This window comes from Triticum dicoccoides, chromosome 4B (genome assembly GCF_002162155.2).
Source record: "Triticum dicoccoides isolate Atlit2015 ecotype Zavitan chromosome 4B, WEW_v2.0, whole genome shotgun sequence".
Lineage (NCBI taxonomy): Eukaryota > Viridiplantae > Streptophyta > Magnoliopsida > Poales > Poaceae > Triticum > Triticum dicoccoides.
The window spans coordinates 451,295,570-451,304,169 of NC_041387.1; positions in this window are offsets into that span (position 1 = coordinate 451,295,570).

The following is an 8,600-nucleotide window of genomic DNA, read 5'->3' on the forward strand; positions in this document are numbered from 1 at the left end:
GATGACCCTCGGGCTCGCGAAAACCCAAGGGAAAAAGGGGTATAGGTGGCAAATGGTAAAACCAAGGTTGGGCCTTGCTGGAGGAGTTTTATTCAAAGCGAACTGTTAAGGGGGTCCCATAAATCACCTGACCGTGTAAGGAACGCAAAATCAAGGAACATAACACCGGTATGACGAAAACTAAGGCGGCAAGAGTGGAACAAGTCACTAGGCATAAGGCCGAGCCTTCCACCCTTTACCAAGTATATAAGGTGCATTAATATAAACAGGAGATATTGTGATATCCCAAAAATATTTGTGTTCCGACCAGGAACAAACTTCATCTTCACCTGCAACTAACAATGCTATAAGTGGGCTGAGCAAAAGCGGTGACATAGCCAAACAACGGTTGCTAGGACAGGTTGGTTAGAGGTTTGACATGGCAATAGGTAGGCATGGTAAACAATGGCAGGTAGAACTAACATAGCGATAGAGCAAGTACCAGCAAGCAAAGATAGAAGTGATATCGAAGGTATGGTCATCTTGCCTGCAAGGTTCTCAGAGTTGTCGAAGGCTGGATCCTCGTAAGCGTACTCAACAGGTTCCTCGTGCACGTACTCGTCTCCCGGCTCTACCCAAAGCAAGAACACAAGCAAGGAACCACAATAAATCACGGTGCAATGCACAAACAACATGATGCAATACATGTCATGATATGCGAGATGTGATATGCAATGCTTATGCGTGCTTTGGAAGGAAAAATGATGAACAAGGCATCAACTTGGCAAACCAAGTATGCCACTAGAAAGATGAGATGATTTCGGTTGAAATCGATATAAAGATCACCGGATTCGGGTGCACGGTTTGCAAAAGACAAGCAAGACAAGATATGATGCAAATAGCAACATGGCCACTTGTATGCAAAGTATGAATAATCTATAGCACCCAAACATATGAACGAGATGCATAACAGTGATGTACAGGAGATGCTCTATGAAACATGAACACTGAGCTCAAACTAAAAACCACTAGAGCATGACTAAAATAGCATGGCAATAATGCAAGAGATAACAGTTCTACTGACTTAGTGGAATTACTAGACATAGCAGAAACAGATTCATCATGGCATCTCTACAGGCTTGATCAACTCATTACCAGGCAAGTCATGGCATGGAACAAGTACTAGCATGAAGTAGGCATGAAAATGAAGCTACTCATGTGCAAAACAAACAACTAGCATATTTGCATGAACAAGCACATAAGAGAGAAAACAACAATAAGAAGTGAGATGGCATGATTATGAACTTGCTCAAATGCAGAAACGAATGCCACCAATGGATTGGTGGGATTTTTCTACCCCAAAAACATATATAATATGTTAGGGTTGCTGTAGAAAAATCATCACAAATGCAGAAAGATAAAACCTGCCTAAAATGGTAATTGACAGAAATGGCACTTTCCATATTTGGAAACGTCCAGAAATGGACTTGCCCGAAAAGGACAGATTCCATATGCCAGAAATGGAATATTCGCTGGGAATCAAAATAAAACAAATAATAATAATAAAATAAATAAATAAAAACAAACAGGCTAAGAGAGGATGGCAGGTGGGGCCACCCTGTCATACTCACAGTGCAAAGAAAAGGAAAAAGGGGGGGAATAATATGCACCCGCGGGGGATCAAACCCGGGTCTCCCCGGTGTGGCTCTGCTTCGGCAACCACTGGGCTAGGCATGCGGTTCTGATAGGAAAAGGGGCTTCGGCTCCTTTTAGATAGGCGCCAGGTCGAGCAACTCTGTTTTCAAACAGAGAAGACGATGGCGCCGGCGAGGGAAACAGCGGCAATCCAGCGGGCACGGGGCCTCCAGCGGCCATGCGGAAAGGGGAATGGACGCATGCATCTGCGAGGGAAAGCAGGGGCGCTCGAGCTCGAGCAGTTGCTCGACTCGGGGCCATGGCGTCCGCGGCGAGCGGCAGAGGAACTCGCCCGAGCTGCAGGAGGCTTGCAGGGTGCACGCGAGGTGTGAACGCGTGCGCGAGCGCGCTACGGGAGCATGACGAGGGGGAACCAGAGCGGGGACACGCAAAACACGCTACGGTTGAACATCGCTGCACAACTACATTCAGAGAACGCCGGAGCACTGCGAGCGCGGGAAAGACACGGATCGGAGGCGCCCTACGTTTGCCTAAATGTCAGGGAAAGGATGGGAGAGGGAGGTGCGTTACCAAGCTCACCCAAGGACACGAAGTGGTCGACGGAGACGAGCTGACAGAGATGAATCGAAGCTCCGAACCTTGGCGCGTTTCTGACCGAGAGGAAGGAGGTAGCAGGGGATGTCGAGGAACTCGTCGCCCGGGGCACCGTAGTCGACGTCGTGGAAGGAGACGACGACGAGGGAGACGAAGGACACGTTCGGCAGGGTTGGGAGTGGCCGGAGAGCACGCCGGCGACGAGGCGCGCTCTCAGGTGCGCTCGGGACGGAGCGGAAGCGGTGGATTTGGTGGCTAAACTTACCAGGAAACGGCAGCGGTGGACGAGGGAAACCCTAGGCGATGCGGGGGACACGGAAACTGGGGCTTATAAGGGCTAGGGCGAGCGGTGTGAGCTCACGCGCTCTCGTGCTCGCGATCCCCATGGCGAAGGCAAGAGGAGAGGGAAAAGGTGGGTGCGGGAAACAGGGGAGGCGCTGACGAGCGGGGCCGACCTATCCACGTGGCGAGGGTCCAGCGGGGGTGACTGGTTGCGTGGGTGAGAAAAGTCACGGAGGGGAGGACCGAGCAGGCCGGCTGGCGCGATGGGCCAGCTGGCGCGGATAGCTAGCTGGGCCGGCCTAGGAGGCCGAGGCCCAGGGGGGGGGCTGCTGCGCTGGCTGCTGCTGCTTCATTTCTATTTTTATAAACAGAAATAGAAACAGAAAAGCTCAGGAAAAAAGGAGAGGAGTTAGAGCATAAAGAAAATACTCTCCAACTCCTGGAATTATCCACTATTTTAATAAATTGCATTGGGCATTTTTAGAGGTAGCAAAATAAGACAAGTTTGAATTATATTCAAACTCGTGTCATTTTTGAACCTGACCAAAACAACTTCAAATAAGGAGATCTTTGGCAGAGAGGTTTAGGGCATGGGGCAAGATTTACAGGGAGAAGATGAACATTAATAGAGAAAGGAAAAATAGCACTTGATAAAAGAAGGAAGGAGGAGAAGGGGAAATGATGGTGCAATGGTTGAAAGGGGGGGACAAGGTCATGCCCATGATGCTCATGGCAACAACATGAATGACAAAATGCAACATGAGATGGCATGAGATGAAAATGCACTATATGATGATGACAAGAATCACAAGTGCAATATGGCTAAAAGGAATATGACATTGAAAAGAATAAAACCACACAACCAAACAAGATGAGGCCAAACATGATAAAACCCACAAGAATTGGATGAGGTCAAGTTGATATATTGCCAAATTGGGACATGTTACATGTGGGGTGTTACAAGATGGAGCTGCCGCCGTGGAGACCCTTCAGGCAGAACTAGCCAGAGCCAAGGAACAAGCCAGGTGAAGTGATGCGGCCGCCCTGAAGGCGGCCGAAGAGTTAAAAGCCGAACAGGCCGCTCATCGCCAGAGCAATGATAAAATAGCCAGCATGGCTCTAGAGCTGCAAAATGCCATCAGCCGCTATGATCTCCTCGAAAGGGAAAGCCAAGCAAAAGCGGCTGACTTGAAGAAAGCTTTGCAAGCAGCCAAGGAAACGCGTTCTGAAATCAGAGCTGCGCGGGAGGAGCTTCGTCAAGCTGGAGATATCACGGCTGGGAGGCCCTTTTTATTGCGGATGAAGTTCGGCGATCCGAAGTATGCCCCTCTTGATCAATTATGGAGTTCTGCAGACGCGTACTTGGATTTAGCAAAGAGTGCTGCTGATGCGACTGAGTATTTCAAAGATCAAAAAGATCATGAGGTGGAAAAATTGTTCTGGTCGCAATTCAGTGCTCCAAAGTGTCCGCTGCTATTGAATGAGCAAATGGCCGAGTGGGCCGAGCTCCATTGGTTGTCCGGGCTTGCCATGAGGTCTGTCGTGGATCATCTTTGGCCGAAGGAACCAAGTCCGGATAGTTATTTTAGTTTAGTGCAACGATTTCTTCGTGCTATGCCGCATATCGATGCTGTAAAAAGGTCGGTCTGCATAGAGGGTGCGCCGATGGCTCTTTCCCGTGTTAAGACAGACTGGGCAGGGATTGAGGCCACCGCTATTGCAACCAGGGGTCGACCGGAGGCCAGGAATCGCCCGAGCACTATTTTGAAGAAGTCATAAAAGGCGCCCATTTAATAGAGGCTCAGTGCTCAAAGAGTACCATGTTCAAGTGACATGTATCTTGATTGTAAAAACAATGCTATTCTGATTATAAAGGCTGCGTTTATACTTTTGCCCATAAAGTATTATAGTTCCTCCTGTGCGGCCGTTTATGTATGTATGTATATAACCTGAAAGTTTGCAGTCGTCGGCTTCAGCCCCCACGCATATAATGCAGGGGTGTTTGGTAAAGCGCATAATCACACTTGATCCAATGTCTTGGTCCATTAAGGAGGTGATAGCGCGGCGAACAAGGCAATCAGACTATATAGCTTTAACACTTTCACTTAGTCATAGGAGTTTGACAGTGGGACTACTATATAGCCCCTGATACTTCCATGTTCATCCAAATACAGTGCGCGTACGTACATGACCGGGAAATCGGTCCTTCATTAATGCAGAGGAATCGTGAAGATTCTAGTGAGTCATCGAGTGGTTGACCAGTCTCGCGCTTTATCATGACAGTTTTCGGCTTTCTCTATTGAGGTGCTCATCCAGATGAACCAGGGCACAATCGCAGTAGTTCTCCCGGTGCCACCTTAGCCAATAGAGAGGAATGTAAGGTAGAAAAACATGGCAGCCGGGCAAACCCAACTATTGACCAAAGACATGATTCGGAGTTGATGCATATAAGGCCAAACTCGCGACGCCGAACACTCCCTAAGGTATTCAGACTTTACAACATATACTGGGCTGAGTAACGCCCTCGATAATGAGCCCTGAATTTCCAGGCACATGCCTTAATCTGGCGTGACGAAATGCCAATAACGCCAGTATCCCTCTCGGTTGTGTTAAGTGCCAGGAGGGTGTCAAGCAACAAGAGCCATTAAAAAAGGTTTACACAGGGTCTTACTCTAAAATAAACCATTGAGCGGGGCCCTACTGCACGTCTGCGCCTTTATCTTCGTTGTGCCGTATCCTGGAAGGGTGTAGCACGATGATCATCTGTAAAAAGGAAAACCCAGGTGAAAGACTTCGTGCGAAAAGTTGGTTATTCTTAATGAACCATGAGAATTCAATCTATTGTATATTAGTAGGGTCGAGCCGAACTATGGACCCTTTTATATGCGGGCAGCCCCTAGCACCACGTCGACCAAGCTCAAGTTCATCTGGGCAGCTGCAACTAGTGGTGCACCGGACCCGTCTAGCCGTGGTCTTGATGATCGATCATTTATTCGGGTCGGGGAGGCCGTTCAGTGGTTCGGCTGCTAGAGCCGCCACATATTCTTCCGCACGTAAGGAACGCCCTGTATTTCCGCTAACTGTGATCAGCCACATGGACTGGGCATCTTAAGTTTAAGATAAGCATAATGCGGAACTGCGTTGAAACGAGCGAAGGCCGTTCTTTCGAGTAGTGCATGGTAGCCGCTTTGGAATGGAGCGGTGTCGAAGATTAGTTCTTCGCTTCAGAAGTTGTCGGGCGAACCGAATACAACCTCTAATACTAGAGAGCCCGTGCAGTGGGCCTCTACGCCTGGTATTACTCCTTTAAAGGTAGTATTGCTTTGGCTGATTCTTGACGGGTCTATCCCCATCTTGCGGACAGTGTCCTGATATATCAGATTAAGACTACTTCCGCTGTCCATAAGGACTCGGGTGAGATGGTATCCGTTAATTATTGGGTCGAGCACCAAGGCAGCCGATCCTCCATGCCGGATACTAGTCGGATGATCCCTGTGATCAAAACTGATCGGGCAGGCCGACCAAGGGTTGAACTTGGGGGCGACGGGCTCTACAACGTATACGTCTCGGAGTCCGCGTTTGCGCCTCCTCTTTGGTATATGAGTTGCCTAAATCATGTTCATTGTTTTGACCTCTGGTGGAAATTTTTCTGTCCCCCAGTGTTTGGCTGGTGAGGCTCATCCTCGTCTTCACTTGGCGTCTCCCTCCCCTTTTGTTCGGCGTTTATTTTGCCGGCCTGCTTGAAGACCCAACATTCTTTGTTCGTGTGGTTCGCTGGTTTTTCGGGGGTGCCATGAATCTAACATATTCTGTCTAGAATCTTGTTTAGGCTGGACGGTCCGTCTCTGCTGCCTTTAAATGGCTTTTTCCATTGACCGGGTCGAGAGCCCCTGAATCTGGCATTGACGGCCGTGTTGTCTGGGCTGTCTTCATTGCTTCGACGCTTGTTTTTATTGCGTCGCAACTTCCCATTGTCGTCCCTGATTTCGGATGTGCCTGGGTCGCTGGTGCCGCTGCGGGCCAACCAACTGTCCTCGCCCGCGCAAAAGCGGGTCATAAGGCTTGTTAGGGCTGCCATTGTCCTCGGCTTTTCCTGGCCGAGGTGTCTGGCGAGCCATTTGTCCCGGACACTATGCTTGAAATCCGCTAGGGCTTCGGCATCAGGGCAATCGATGATTTGATTCTTCTTTGTGAGAATCCTATTCCAAAGCTTATGGGCTGACTCTCCGGGTTGTTGAATTATGTGGCTTAAATCGTCTGCATCCGGAGGTCGGACATAGGTCCCTTGAAAATTATCCCTAAAAGCATCCTCAAGTTCCTCCCAACTTCCAATTGAGTTTTCGGGGAGGCTTTTCAACCAGTGCCGAACTGGTCCTTTCAACTTGAGGGGCAGGTATTTGATGGCATGGAGATCATCTCCGCGAGCCATGTAGATGTGAAGAATAAAGTCCTCAATCCAGACCGCAGGGTCTGTCGTTCCGTTGTATGCCTCTATATTTACTGGTTTAAACCCCTCTGCAAATTCATGATCCAGCACCTCATCGGTGAAGCACAGGGGGTGTGCAACACCCCTGTATTTGGATGTGTCATGGCATGCCTCCGACGGTTGCCGTGTTCGGTGTTGATTCCGAGATGATATTCGATCAGTATAGTCGTTTTGGTGGCTGTGATCCTGCGCCGGAGCACGATTCCTAGATCCATAGATGGACCTGGCCATACCGGCTTTTTTGTCCAAGTGCTCACGTAAATCGTGTGTTGACTTGTGTGCGGCGTCGTTAGCCGGCCTATCGCGGCCATGTGGTGGTCGGTCCATCGGATCGGCCGTATTATTTTTCGGCGGAATGGGCTCTATAGCCTCGTCATCGAATTTGGGCAGCAGCTTGCGCTTTGGGCAGCTCTTTGTGTGGCGAACTCCACCGTATTTTTCTTCAGTATCGAGCACTTTATTTCATCTGCAGTTGAGCGTATCCTGCACGGCCTTGAGCCTTTGCTTCTGCTTCTTCAAGCTCGTTGCGGTGGTGATAAGCCTTCTATGGAGGTTCTCTTGTTCCAAGTGACTTTCCGGGATGATGATTGCATCGTTGTTCGGACTGTTCTCCTCTCCGGAGACAGGTTTATGAGTTTTATCTCCGCCGTCGCTATGATAGGACAGCGGCCCCGGACTATGTTCGCGTCCCCGAGCTCATCCTACTCCATCGCTGGGTTCATGGGGTCATCGTTGCCTTTGAAGTCAACCGGGGTGTTATTCTTTCTTGCGCTATTATCATTGTTTTTACTGTGGCGGGATTTAGAGTGGCGCTGACGTCGTTGCTTTGGTTCCTTCTCAAGAGGATTATCCTTCATTGCATCCTTCCGTTCCTCCCCGTTGTTTTCTTTGGGTGTGTCCACCATGTATATATCATATGATGAGGTGGCTGTCCAGCGCCCTGTGGGCGGTGGTTCCTGTTCTTCTCCAGCATCGTCGTCCAAACCGTTGATGTCTTCAAAGTTGAAATCAAGCATGTCAGTTAAGTCGTCGACAGTGGCTATTAAGTGGGTGGTGGGTGGGCAAAGAATTTATTCATCGTCCGCTTCCCACTCAGGCCGGACATAGTTTGGCCAAGAGTCTCCTGTCAGGAAGAGAGATTTCAGTGAATTTAGCACGTCGCCCAAGGGTGAGTGCTAAAAGATATCAGTGGAGGTAAGCTCCATGACCGGTGCCCAATCAGATTCGATAGGCACGGATGCGCGTGGTTCGGAACTTATGACCGGAGACGAGTCTGAGGGTCCGATGACAAAGATCTCTTTGGAGGTGAAGTCTGTGTTCGGCTCTAGCGCCGATGAGTGTGCGACCTCCGTGGCGGGGTCTATCCACCCGTCCTCGGATGGCGCGATCTGCTCCGGATCTAAGGCAAGGGCAGCTGCAGGTGCGTTCTCCTAAACACCGTCTGATGGCAGATCTAAGTCATGGTCATCGTGACTGTACGGCGCACCTGTCATGGCCTCGAATCCATCGAAGATCAAGTTTCCGCGGATTTTGGTAGTGTAGTTCAAGCTTCCAAACCTGACCTGATGGCCAGGGGCGTTGCTATCGATCTGCTCCAGATGGC